Source organism: Salvelinus sp. IW2-2015, linkage group LG8, assembly GCF_002910315.2.
Source record: "Salvelinus sp. IW2-2015 linkage group LG8, ASM291031v2, whole genome shotgun sequence".
Classification (NCBI taxonomy): Eukaryota; Metazoa; Chordata; class Actinopteri; order Salmoniformes; family Salmonidae; genus Salvelinus; species Salvelinus sp. IW2-2015.
Window position 1 is genome coordinate 18,065,569 of NC_036848.1, and position 15,165 is coordinate 18,080,733.

At 43.3% G+C, this 15,165-nt stretch overlaps 1 protein-coding gene across 1 annotated transcript in view; it reads right to left on the reverse strand.

The window, feature by feature from the left end:
* mgat4b (alpha-1,3-mannosyl-glycoprotein 4-beta-N-acetylglucosaminyltransferase B) overlaps positions 1 to 15,165 on the reverse strand; it is a 227,396-nt gene that overhangs the window by 121,781 nt on the left and 90,450 nt on the right. The window lies entirely within an intron of this gene.

Below are 15,165 nucleotides of genomic sequence, written 5' to 3' on the forward strand. Positions count from 1 at the left end.
GATTATATTTATTCGGACTCACACACACACACACACACACACACACACACACACACACACACACACACACACACACACACACACACACACACACACACACGCACACACACACACACACACACACTGCAGACCGACTTGCACACATGCATTCACACACATTGTAGGCTATGCACATAAGCACATGCCAACGCATGGATACACAGTGCGGAACATAATAATACATTTAATTTGTACAGAGTTTTTCATTACAGAGCTCTCTAAGCTCTACCGAGGGGAAAGAAATTACATGCACATACACACCTTGGAATGGACACACACACACACATACGGGACACGCATGTACATACTTGCATAAGGGCGCACACACACAGTTCTGAACATCGTGTCACATTGAAGCAGGTGGGAGCGAGTTCGGAAAAAAGCTAAATCCCAGGAAACAACATAGGACTCCTGTTTCACTAATGCTATGTGAACCCAAATCCCGGTGTAATCCCTGATAGCACCTAGCCCTGATACACAAAACGTACAGCAACCCAGGACTAGAGACGGATACATCTGACAGCAGGCACTTTTAATATTGCATAACTGAAAAGGTAGAAAGGTGAAAAGGCACAAGGACAATGCAATATCTACTGAGAGCATCTGGAATAAAGCTTAACAGAAACCCAACAAGGGAAGCACTTTACAATAACACCTTGTAATAAAACATTTACAATGGATTAGTATAGTGGTTTCCAACCTTTTTCGCTTACTGTACCACCAGCTGAGTTTTGCTCTGCCCGGAGTACCCCTGAAGTACCCCCTCATGTGCATTTTACCAGTAGGCCTTTGGCACATGACTTCCCTCGAGAACCCCCAGGGGTCCTAGGGAACCACTGGATTAGTAAATAGTTTATTCATCATTTATGGGGCGGCAGGGTAGCCTAGTGGTTAGAAGTTCGAATCCCCGAGCTGACAAGGTACAATCTGTCGTTCTGCCCTTGAACAGGCAGTTAACCCACTGTTCCTAGGCCGTCATTGAAAATAAGAATTTGTTCTTAACAAATTGACTTGCCTGGTTAAATAAATAAAAATTACATTTATGAATCATTACTCCCAAATTTGTAAATGTTAGGTAAGGTAGTTTCAGGCACATTTATAAACAACTTTTAAAGTATGTAATAATGACTCATAAGGTCGTAGATATTCCAGCAGTACCCGATGCTCCTTAAGGTCTCAAAATGGTGGAGAACATATCAATGGTTAAACGATAAGCACATAAGACAGAGGATTTTTAAGGAAATATATTAATACAAAACAGTCACACTGTTGTAATAGTGTGAGGTGTAACTTCAGACACTGTATGCTGAGTAAAGTAACGTTTTTGATTGGAAAAAGGCGTTTGTTGGCAGTGGCTTTTCTACCAAAACCAAAGTGTGGATTGCAGTGACCCCGATAGACTGCTTAAGAGGAAAGGAAACAAATATCTGAATTCATAATTCCGCTGTACTATCCCATTATGTTTTAAGGATTACTACCCTTAAAGACCCAGTAAAAGTGGCGACAAACAAAGCAAAGTGTGAAAATATTCTGCGGTTAAAAGACTGAAGCACTGGAGACTTTTAAAGGTGTAATATTTTCAGTAGTAATGAAGGAATAAAAATCCACTGGAGAAAAACTGTCCTGTCTGGCCAGTGTGTCGGCTACATCTCTCTGTTTTACGATAAGTTCATGTTTGCGAGTTTTTTTTTTTTTTTTTTTTTTTACCGTTATTTTACCAGGTAAGTTGACTGAGAACACGTTCTCATTTGCAGCAACGACCTGGGGAATAGTTACAGGGGAGAGGAGGGGGATGAATGAGCCAATTGTAAACTGGGGATTATTAGGTGACCGTGATGGTTGAGGGCCAGATTGGGAATTTAGCCAGGACACCGGGGTTAACACCCCTACTCTTACGATAAGTGCCATGGGATCTTTAATGACCTCAGAGAGTCAGGACACCCGTTTAACATCCCATCCGAAAGACGGCACCCTACACAGAGCAGTGTCCCCAATCACTGCCCTGGGGCATTGGGATCTTTGTTTAGACCAGAGGAAAGAGTGCCTCCTACTGGCCCTCCAACACCACTTCCAGCAGCACCTGGTCTCCCATCCAGGGACTGACCAGGACCAACCCTGCTTAGCTTCAGAAGCAAGCCAGCAGTGGTATGCAGGGTGGTATGCTGCTGGCGGTTAACAACATGAGCAAAACATTTGTATTAAAACTGTTTCTCACGTTCTTGCAACAGTTGTTTTACAACAGTTTGTTTAATAAAACGGTCAAATACATTTCCTTAAACATCCTGTGTTGTGTGCTAATTCATTTACCATTGATACGGTATGTTCTAGGACAGGGGTATTCAACTCTTATTTACCATTGATACAGTATGTTCTAGGACAGGGGTATTAAACTCTTACGAGGTTTGGAGCCTGCTGTTTTTTTTGTTCTACCTGATAATTCCTTGCACACACCTGGTGTCCCAGGTCTAAATCAGACCCGGAACCAGGAAAAAAAAGCAGTGGAACTGACTTCAATGTCCAGAGTTGAATTTGAGGGTTCTAAGCTATTTTGAGACCTTAAAAGGAAAATTCCGCTCAAAAACTACCTTTTGACATTTGTTTCATTAGTCCACTGTTGATACAGTCCCAAACTACATGTGCTTTGATTGAAACAAAACACAGGTATACTATAGTTTGTTAACACCATCTGCTCTAAAAAGCATTCAAATTAATGCAATACACTATAGGCTACATAACTCAAGAAGATCTTGCATACCCCCCTGAAACTGATTGAGATACCCCCCTGAAACTGATACCCCCCTGAAATTGCATACCCCCCTGAAACTGATGGTTGGCATGCAGATGCTTCATGGACGTTTCACGGTAAAACTTCCCGACTGACAGTGAGCGATGTGACGGGAGGACTGCAAAAAGGTGTGCGTAATGTAGATGTAGAGAAACATATGCGCCAAACGTGATTCGGATCTTCAGCTCTGGTGAAAAAGGAACGGGGTAACCGGGATGTGGGTGGTTACCTCCGGATCCGCAGCCTTTCAGGAATGGTGTCACACCGTCACACTAAGACAGACAGACAGACATCCACACCTCCAGAAAGGAAGACGGCACATGCAGGCTCGATGCTGGGTATTCAGAGAGTGAGTGAGAGAGAAAGAGTGCTGGTGTTTGTGCATATAATGTAAGTGTGTCTGTTGCGTTATTGGTTGGTGGCTGCACACACAGTACGTATAGTGTGTATGTGTGTCTGTGCGCGGTCATGTGTATACATGAATCTATGAACACCTATGCTAGCTCTTATCTTTCCTTACTTACAACTTGTGTGTGTGTGTGTGTCAGCATGCAACTAGACAGAAATTAATTAAAGCAAATTAATGCCTCAGTTTTTTTTGTACGTTTTTTTTTACAACACCAGCAGTCTACAAAGTTGTGGACAGGGAAGAAAGCAGGGATAAAAGTAGAGGTATGAGATGAAAGTGTCGAAGAATGATAGTGTCTTACAGCATGACGCTATGGAAACTTTTCACTTCTCGCTGCGGCCCCGGATATGATGAAACACGGGCTCAACAGCCGAGTTTAGCCTCTCTAAAGCATTGATAGCATTAAGGACTGTTGCTGCTGGGGGACAGTGCAGTTTAAAAAAATACAGATAAGAATAAGAGATAAAAGTAACAAGTACTTAAAGAGCAGCAGTAAAAAAAGAACAATACATACAGGGGGGTGCCGGTATAGAGTCAATGTGCGGGGGCACTGGTTAGTTGAGGTAGTATGTACATGTAGGTAGAGTTATTAAAGTGACTCATCGCATGGGAGGACAACAGAGAGTGGCAGTGGTGTGGAGGGGGGGGGGGGTGCAATGCAAATAGTCTGGGTAGCCATTTGACTAGATGTTCAGAGTCTTAATGGTTTGGTGGTAGAAGCTGTTCAGAAGCCTCTTGACCTAGTGTGTGTGTGTGTGTGCCTCTTGACCTAGACATGGCGCTCCGGTACCGCTTGCCGTGCGGAAGCAGAGAGAACAGCCCATGACTAGGGTGGTCTTTGAAAGTTTTTAGGGCCTTCAACTGACACCGCCTGGTATAGAGGTCCTGGATGGCAGGAAGCTTGGCCACAGTGATGTACTGGGCCGTTCGCACTACCCTCTGTAGTGCTTGCGGTTGGAGGCCGAGCAGTTGCCATACCAGGCAGTGATGCAACCAGTTAGGATGCTCTCGATGGTGCAGCTGTAGAACCTTTTGAGGATCTGAGGACCGATGCCAAATCTTTTCAGTCTCCTGAGGGGAATAGGTTTCCTTTTCCCCTCTCCATCAGTGGTCTCCTTTTCCCCCTCTTCTCAAGTGTGGCACACCACCAAAGAAAGCATGCGTGGTCACTCAAAGAAGAAGGTCTTACCCAAATTTGGTATGGTGAAGAAGAGTGAGTATGTGTGTGTGTGTGTGTGTGTCAGCCAGACCACACCCTGGACCCGTGATACCTGGCAGGGAATCATACTCAACTATGAGGGATCCTAAAGGAAGGTGTGTGTGTGTGTGTGACAGAGTAAGTTTTCATTTCTTGTCCTAATTCTTACTGATTTTGGGTTGTATGTCTGTTGTGTAGATGCAGATACAGACAGATGGATAGACAGAGGAAGCAAAACACACACACACTCACACACTTGTGCCTGCGTCTTGGTATGTTTATTTTTTCCGACACTCATTAGCCAGACAATAGTTCCCGGTCAAGTCTGCTTGGCTGATCAAAAATGCTACAGCACTTCCCAGACTAAAACACACACACACAAATCCCCCCCCCCCCCCCCCCCCAGCCGACACACAAACACACACTTTCTCCTTCCTAATGTGGAGTTTTAATTATCATTCTGCAGAATTGCTTATCTCCGTTAGCTTAATTATCTAAATCACTGGACGGTTGTGTATTAACTGATTACAGAGCCCATCTAGATGGGCGGCTGCATGCTGCATTGCTACAAAACAAAACAAAATCGCATAATGCATAATACATGGCTATGGAATATTGCATTATGAAAAGGGCCAACCTCATCAAGACTTGTTTTGTTTGCTTGTGTGTGTGTGTGTGAGGGAGAGCGAAAGAGCGAGAATGTGTGTAAATGCATTATGCGTGTTATTTTGTAGGTGTGTGTATGCATTATGTTACACATATTATGTGATTGTGTATGTGTGTGCATGCATGTGTCTATGCATATATAAGCTTGTGATTGTGCGTCATTCAAGCAGAGATGATTACTTTCCCATATATGATGGTTTTCAGGTCTGGCGCCTTAAAGCAGTGGTTCCCAAACTGTGGGGCGTGAGGGGTCAGAGCATATATACAGTGCATTCGGGAAGTATTAAGACCCCTGGACATTTTGTTACGTTACAGCCTTATTCTAAAATGTATTAAATAAATGTTTTTCCTCATCAATCTACACACAATACCACAAAATGACAAAGCAAAAACAGGTTTTTAGGATTTTTTGCTAATTTATGAAAAATTAAATACAGAAATACCATTTTTACATAAGTATTCAGACCCTTTGCTATGAGACTTGAAATTGAGCTCAGGTGCATCCTGTTTCCATTGATCATCCTTGAGATGTTTCTACAACTTGATTGGAGTCCACCTGTGGTAACTTCAAATGATTGGACGTGATTTGGAAAGGCACACACCTGTCTATATAAGGTCCCACAGTTGAAAGTACATGTCAGAGCAAAAACCAAGCCATGAGGTCGAAGGAATTGTCCATAGAGCTCCGAGACAGGATTGTGTCGAGGCAATGATCTGGGGAAGGGTACCAAAAATGTCTGCAGCATTGAATGTCCCCAAAAATACAGTGGTCTCCATTATTCATCAAATAGCTGTGAAGCGGCACTCCCCATCCAATCTGACAGAGCTTGAGAGGATCTGCAGGGAAGAATGGGAGAAACTCCCTAAATATAGGTGTGCCGAGCTTGTAGTGTCATACCCAAGAAGACTCGAGGCTGTAAACGCTGCCAAAGGTGCATCGACAAAGTACTGAGTAAAGGGTCTGAATACTTATGTAAATGTGATATTTCAGTTGAGAACAGTTTGAACTATAGCTGTGTATGTATGTACGTGGTCTGTACGCCTGTGCATGCATTGACTAGAATGTAAAGACCTCGCCAAAAGCCGTCCACAATAGGACCCTATCAGCTAATATGCATACTTTCTTCACCATAGACAATCAATCATCCAAATTATATAATCACTAAGCAACCGATGTCAGCATCCACATCAGGTCAAATGTGTACATACAATCTACAGCATAGTGCATACACACCACTACATAGGGGAGTGTCAAGCTTAGGGCATGTTTTCTCTCTCTATTCAACAGATCAGGTCGATATATGCAATATTCACTGAATACCAAAAGAGATTTATGAAGACTTGAGACATTTGTCCCGCCTCTTTTCCCATTGGATCCGAGCAGTAAAATCCTCTGAATTCATATGAGGATTGTCCATCAAAACTCAGCAGTTTGCTAAAATTAGAGAAAAAAAACTGAAAACCAAACCAACCATAAACAACTTGAAACTAGGAGTACTAGAGGCCACATGTATAAACGTTTGGACTGACACATCATGCCAAGGTAGTGAGAGAGAGTCACATTTCAGGACATGGAATGTGTATGTCGAACAGTAACATGAGCCTGGTAGCGATGATGTGCGTGCGGTGACATCGTCGTAGTACTCTAAAATCGGTCTCTCCTGTTCCTGTTGTACACATTTTAAAAGGAAAGACAGCAGTTGCTTTTACACACAGACCTATAACTGATGATTTCAAAAAGACATGGACGAATAGTCATAGCATAGTTGAAAGACCTTAATCATCTGAAAGCTTTGCTATTGACACACTTACACCGACAAAGCGACAAACTAAGTCGTTATGTACTCAGCCTGATACTCTAATTACACACTAATCCTAGATTAGTGGTCCGTAAAACACACATATCAACAAAGACTGATGTCATGTAAGCCACTCGGCAAAGGCATAGACCTACCCCAGCATTTTCAACTCAGAATAACACTTAACTGAACCCACACAATACTAAAGCACCCAAACCCACTCAACTTTGCACTTTCACTCACAAGCACACACACACTCACAAGCGCACACACTCACACTTTGTTATTTTTTCATCATGGGGAACTAACATTGATTTCCATAAAAAAAATCATATTTTCCCTAACCCATTACCATAATTCTAACCCCTAAACTTAATGGGTAAGTGGGAAATGTCCCCACTAAGGAGAATTTTAGAAGAACCAACCATACCTAATCCCGGCTCAGTCACTGACTAAAAGAACAGCCATCGACTAAAAGAACAGCCATCTAACACACACACACACACCAAAATCTGCTGCCTGAATACTGCACCACACGTCACACACTGTCACAGTAATCCTTTGTCCCCTGGAACATTCTTCCCATAAGGAAGCGGATTGGAAATGCCTGTGAATGTGCCTGGGTGTGAATGTGTGTGACTGCAGTCCATCTCCCCGCCACTTGTGGGAGAGCGAATATGAATAAAGGGAGTGTCGGAGCGCTGTCGGATCATGGCCCACCAAGCTACTCTGATCAAAGCCTTCCTCATCCTCTTCCTCACTTGAGAGGAAGAGTCTTGTGAAGTCTACCCCTCTGAGCTTCGAGGATGTGTGTGTGTGTGTGTGTGTGTGTGTGTGTGTGTGTGTGTGTGGGTGTGTGTGTGTGTGTGTGTGTAAGAGTGAGACAGAATGTGAATATGGGTGTGGAGAGAGAGAGAGAGAGAGAGAGAGAGAGTGTGTGTGTGTGTGCATGACTTTTCACCCTTGTGAAAGTCAAGGTATAAATGTATGGTGCAAAGAGGGGGCTTGGACTATGAAAGAGTCTCGTCAAGGCCAATGACAAGGCAAGGGTGGGAGGAGGGGTAAGTGTTTGGTTGCCATTGGAATCTGGTGTCCTGTTGCACATGCCTCAAGTTTCCACATGACATGGTTAAGATCCATCCGAAAAGAGAATTGTGTGTGTGTCCCATCCATTTAGACATAGAGAATAGAGCACCAAGTGGCACACACAAACACACACATGGACGGATGCAAGCACACGCACAAACAAACACACACACACACACACAAACTCTCTCCCCCTACTCCAAATGGACTATGTGATTGCACTGCAGACGTCTGTGGTGTGGTTATACTTCCAGGCGTAAGAGAATACTGTGTGTGAGTGTGTGTGTGTTTGAGAGAACATGATACAGCACACATTCAGAACAGACTAGAACTGTAATGGGACACTAATGCTATTATACACCACTCTTACAGAGTCTGCAGCCTGTCCAGCTAAATTGTCCGCACCTGCACTCTCTCTCACTCACTCACATGGACACAAGCACACATCTGTCAAAAACATACAAACAAGTAAACAAAGACCTCCTAAAAAAACACACACTGTGACCGTACAGCCAAATGCTTATTGACACCCCGAAGTTACATTCACATTGACAAAGCCAACACAGAGCCTACAAGTCTCAGTGGTGTGTGTGTGTGTGTGTGTGTGTGTGTGTGTGTGTGTGTGTGTGTGTGTGTGTGTGTGTGTGTGTGTTTTAAGGACCTCTCCATCTCGTGCGTGCGTGTGTGTTTGTGGTGAGAAAAAGGGGCCATGGTGGCTCCTGAATAATGCCATTAGGCCTGTTATCCTTGCATCACATTTCTGCACAGGCATCCTGGATGGAGGGATCAATACCTTTCCCTGGAGGGAGATAGAGAGGTATAGAGGGGAGGGGGGGCGGTGCGTAGGGGTGGAGTCAAGGAAGGTAGGAAGTGGGGAATGAAATTATCCTAGGGCAGAATTGATAGAGCACACTGATAAGAGAAGGAATGAGCCCCCCCCCCCCCCCCCCCCAACAAACACGCCCACCATGTCCACATTTCCATCCCATGGCTTTGCTTCCTCACACGGTCACAGATTGACCTGGCTAACTGGCTGTCCCTAACGAGTGTCCCCAAAGAGTGTCCCCTATCAAGTATCCCTTAACGAGGCCTACGGCATATGGTGCTCCTCAGTCTCAGTCCCTCTGCCTCTCTCCATTTGTTCAGCTGCTAGGGGTCTCCTTGAAACAGGGTCAGGGGCGATGTGAGAGTTTGTGTGAGAGACAGAGAGAGAGCAAAACGCGAGAGAGATGGGACAGAGGAGTGTGTGGTGTGTTGTGTGTGTGTGTGTGTGTGTGTGTTGTTGTGTGTGTGTGTGTGTGTTGTGTGTGTGTGTGTGTGTGTGTGTGTGGAATGAGAGTGGGAGAGAAATAGTGAAGGTTAGAGGTAACAGGAAAGAAATAAAGTAACATAGATCTGCTGTATCAGAGGCCGACCAAGACCAGAATAGATAACCATCCACCACCACTACCACTTTACGGTGAAAAATGAATTTGTTGGGGGCAAAAGTGCAATTTGCAATAAACGAGAGGAGATGAGAGGATAGGAAATGGAGTTATCCGAGTCAACTGGCCATGCCTGGGAGACAGAGAGCAGGAGGGKTTACTATAGGGCAGGCGGGATGTAAAAACACCAGGGGAGAATGACTGCCCCCTCTCTTTGAAACCACGGATGTTTAAGGACGAAAGGGGTAAAGCAGGCATTGTAAGCAGAAAACAGGATCCACCATTATAGTGAATGGGAAAATGACGCTCTTCGTGATCAATCGTCAACTAAATAAAATACATTTTGGAAGACAATCACGGTACCAATAATTGCTTCTAATAAACTCAATTATTCTAAAATGGCAGCCTGCAGTACCCCGGTCGGTCGTCAACTTGAGTCGGTCAATGAGAGGGGGCAGCGCTAAGCTAGCCTGCAACGTCACTTCCTGGTGTAGCTCAAACTGCGCATTTTAAGTCTTAACAGACTATGTCTTTACATTTACCATCTTAAACAGACTTCATTTGGCTTCAATGTGCTTTTCGACTTCACATAGGAATGTTGTCACGTGATCAATGGCTTTGACCATGAACATATAGTCACTGACACACGAGCGATAAGCCTACAGTAGGTGCTTTCCAGCAAACAGGATTCAGCACAATTGAGGTGCATTGTCAAATGACATGTTGGTTTGTGGAAATGTGTTTGTACTGACTAATAGTTTTGTTTTGCATAACAGGGAAGTTGAAGCTGAAAAGTGAATGTGCAATTTGAGGAGGTGAGTGTATGAGTAATGCAATGAGTGTCGCATGTTTGTGTATATGAGTGCGGTGCATATGCAAGAGTGTGTTTGTGTTTGCGAGAGATAAAGTGTCTGAGTGTGTCTGTGTATGCGCTTGCCCCATCCCACCACACACACACACACACACACACACACACACACACACACAACACACACACACCACACAACACACACAACACACACACACACACACACACACACACACACACATCCACAAGAGAGCAGTAATTATCCAGCCCTAGTCTCCGAGTGTGTCTGGATAGACTTGGTGCCAGCTGTGCCAGACCAGTGGTGCCAGTTGGGTGCCATCCCATTACTGCAGCCACAGCCTAATCTCCGCATTTATCAGAAATCATATCCTTATAAACCAGAGCTCATTTCCTGCAACAACCACAGTTAACATCATCATACATAAGACTATTGGGTTGGTGTGGTTTACGTTTAGTCAATCATGACTTTTCCTAGTCCTAGAAGTTGGTCATGCACTTAAGGTAAGTGTGGCCAAGTGACGTTATTAGCTAAAAACTAATTAATGGAAAATCATGAAGCCTGTACACTATCATTGCTCAAGAAGGACTGAAGACAAGGAGACGAAGCCACTTTAGACTATTCATATGTTGCCCAAGACTTCCAAAGAAGTTGGGCTCACATGCTGACAACACCGCTCACATTGCATGCGCAAGAGTTGCAAAATAAATGTGCACATACATGTTATTCAATAATTGCATGTAAACTGCTAGCGCGTCAACAAGTGTATGCGTAGCCAGGCGCTAAACTTGAACTTGGTTCTATTTTTGATGCTTGACACCCCTTTAATCTGTGGATTATTTGTTGGTGTAGAGAACACACAATGTTTTCTGACTCAAAATGTTTCTAAAATCTATAAAGATCCAGAAAAAAAGGACATTGTACATTTCAGGTAAAATAACAACCCAATGTTTATATCCCAGGACAAATTAGCTAGCAACAGCAAGCTAGCTAGCTAAATGTCCATGAATGTTTCATGAGTTTTGACCTGTTCCCCAAATTAAAATAGTTGGTTCAGAGTTAGTTTTGATATTTCAACCTGCGTGTCCTGATCGCGTCTGATGTGGACGGACAAAATCAACATGTGCGTGCCCGGTGTAGTTAGCATGGACTGCAAAATGGATATCCTGACCTATCGCCCAACGAGTCTTCTAACTGCCGACATTATACCCTGATGAAGACAGCTTGGCTGTCGAAACGTTGGTTATAAAAKAATTGCATCTGAGCTCCTAAAGTAGCTCTCCTTATCTTTTTTTGTGTGTTCTACTCCACTAGCCAGCACCTCACCAAAACAGGTGTTTTTCTTTCGCCTCCAGCCATTAAAATCCATCCAAGAAGCTACAGTAGGGTTAGAGAGACTTTTTCCCATCTAGGGGAAACCTAAATGGCAGAATTACCTGGGAAGCCTCAGGTCCACAGTGTTAAATTAAACCTGACTGTAATCTGGAGAGGAAGAGCAGACTGGCCAGTATTATCCATAGAGCCCGCGGTGCCCTCTCATCTCATCCTTTCATTTTCTCTCTCGCTTTTTCCTCTTCCTTTCCTCTCCTGGACAAATACTAACATTCTGTGGTTCCCAGGCACAAAGACGCTTCTGGGAAATAACTGAACAGGACCTAGTCTATATTGGTGTGTGTGTGTGCGAGTGAACCATAGGGATATACAGGAAACTTCCAAGATAAAGGAAAAAGGAAACACAAAACATAAAGTGTCAGTGTTGGGCCACCATGAGCCAAAACAGCTTCAATGCACCTTGCTGTAGATTCTACAAAGTGTCTGCAGCTATTAGAGGGACGCGACGCCATTCTTTCTCGAGAAATTCCAGCAATTGGTGTTTTGTTGACTGTGGTAGAAAATGTTCAGGCGCCGCTCCAGAATCTCCCATAAGCGTTCGATTGGGTTGAGGTATGTGAATGAGACGGCCATGGCATATGGTTTACATCGTCGTCTTGCTCATCAAACCATTCAGTAACCACTCGTGCTCTGTGGATGGGGGCATAGCCATGAGAACCAAAATGATGGCCTGCCCAGCATTTTTATACATGACCCTAAGCATGTTAATTGCTTAATTAACTCAGGAACCACACCTGCGTGGAAGCACCTGCTTTCAATATACTTTGTATCCCTCGTTTACTCAAGTGTTTCCTGTATTTTTGCAGTTACCTGTATACTGAGTATACTAACATTAGGAGCACCTTTAAAAAATCCTTCTTTACCCTGTCTCCTCCCCTTCATCTACACTAATTGAAGTGGATTTAACAAGTGATATCAATAAGAGATCATAGCTTTCACCTGGTCAGTCTATGTCATGGAAAGAGCAGGTGTTCTTAATTGCATTTTATTTAACCTTAATGTAATGCTTTGTACACTCAGTGTACATGGCCCTAGGCTAGCCTCTTCTCCACGTTGTTCTATGAGAATCACCACCCCTAGATCAGTCTTCTAAGTTAAGTCTTTCTGAAGGGCCATTAGAACACATTATGCACATTGAGTTTGAAGCAAGAGCTACAAGAAGCACTAAGAAGCTAACAAAAGCTGTGTGGCTAGCAGCTGGGTTGTTCCATTTGATTTTATTCACTTTGAAATGATATCAAACTCAACCATTTATTTTCTATAGATGAACACATGTATATCCCATGGTATGGTGGGGTATGCAAAATTGGTAAACTTTGGGCACCTCCATCTCCTGAATGTTATGGCATTCAGGTCCAAAAAAACACTTTCTGACCACTTCTACCATGGGTAAAAATGCAAGGAAGGTTTTGTTCAAATCAAAAGGGGTACGGTCAAAAAGTGATTGAAATCCAATGGAACAACCTGGCTACTAGTGAAAAAAAACACTAAGCTATGGAAGTCCAACTGTAAAAAGGCTAACAGAGAATGGCGCCCTTAGTGCTATTTGATGTGCAAATAATGGAAAGTCTGGCTTAGATCTGGATAGCAGAGTACTCAAGGATCACCATTACAGGTGTAGGATCTTCATTTGATCACCCTGTTGCAGGATAACTCCTGCAATGCAGGACATTTTAAACGTAGTGTATTTCAGGTTAAAAAAAAGCTTCACATTTCCTGTTGCTGCAGAGATTTTTTTCCTGCTGTAACAAACTGGCTCAAATTAAGATCCTACATCTGTACGGTGACAGGCTTTAGTAGTGAAGTAAGGGTGTGTGTGTGTAAATGAGGCATTTCTACTAAGTAAGAATGAGAGAGAATGAGCATATTAGACACATATTGCCCTCAGATTACACAGACCCACAAAGAATTGGAAAACAAATCCAATTTTGATAAACTCCCATATCTATTGGGTGAAATCACAGCAGCAAGATTTGTGAACCTGTAGCCACAAGGGCAACCAGTAAAGAACAAACACCATTGTAAATACAACCTATATTTATTTTCCCTTTTTGCACATCATCACAACACTGTAGACAGACATATGACATTTGAAACGTCTTCATTATTTTGGAACTTTTGTGAGCATAATGTTTATTGTTTATGATCTATTTCACTTGCCTTGGCAATGTCAACATGTTTCCCATGCCAATAAAGCCCTTAAATTGAGAGAGAGAGAGAGAGGCTAAGTTAGTGCGCTGGGAATTTCATCTGTGCATCTTCATCTGTGCAAATGAGAAAAAGAGGAGTTGGAAGTCGAGAATACTAACTAGCAAGAGATATGTAAAGTCTGCACGGACAATACAGGAAGGGAGTTGATGGGGAAAATGAGGGAAATTGATTGATAGACGATGGAGAGAGTGAGGTGAAAATAAAGTGTGTTGGCATGTACTGAAGAGGAGCCAGTTACCAAAAACGTCACTTTTTGGGTAAATAAATCCCAATAGTTGAATTCTGTTGTATTAAATTGGATAGTCTTTGGAAAATAAGCTTGACATCAAGTCTACAGAAATGCACTCGTCATTCATGTGTTACTGCATCTATAACGTGGACTATCCAAATAAAGTGTATTTGTTTAAACTCATGCAGCACCTGAGAATTAGACCAAAGGTTTTTTACGTGACAGCACAGCGTGACTTTGACACAAACACACTCATCAACCGCTCCCCTCTTCCTCATCCCCTTTCCTCATCCTCTTTCACCTCTCTCTCTCTGTAGCTTGAGGCCCACTCCACAGCTTTAATTAATATCATATCGCGCTACCAAGGCGTAGGAGCTCCAGTGGCTGCTGCAGGTCCACCTAAACTGAATGTCTGCAGATGGCTGAGAAGTCCGTATCTCTTGTGCACATACACAGACAGACAGAAAAACACACACAGACACACGAAATGGGATGACAACGCGAGATGGCACACAACACTACACAACACATAGTATTGTGACAAAACGTGCAACCTGTTTTGAACAATCATTTTAGGACTGAAGCCCGACCGAGCGTTCTACTCGGTGCATTGTCAATGGGCGCTGATGAAGATTTCATTAAAAGTGCATGACAGTGGCTTGGAAATACAATGACTTTTCTAAAGGAGGAAAATAATTAGTAGGAAAACCTTGTGTCATCATTGTGATGTCGCCAGATTGACTTTAGATGCAGTATAATGTTAGCTAACCAAGATTGAGGGGAGACCATCAGATTTTTGCTAGCTAACGTTAGCATTGCTTGATATTTTTTAGGAACTTTGCTAGCTAATGGAAACATTGCCATTTGTCTAAAGTAAATTTGATGACATGCTAATGCTGGCAAAGTTGATTCCTACTAAATATTTGCCTACGTCATCGTATTTCCAAGCGACTATAGTGTAATATTTGACGAAACGGTCATTAGCCCCCGTTCAGAATGACTGGGCATCAGCTAAATGGCAGACAGAGGGACTTCAGAGCCCCTAAACCCCTAAAATAACAACTGTTGCATTCAGCAATGTGGACCTCTGAGGTCAATGC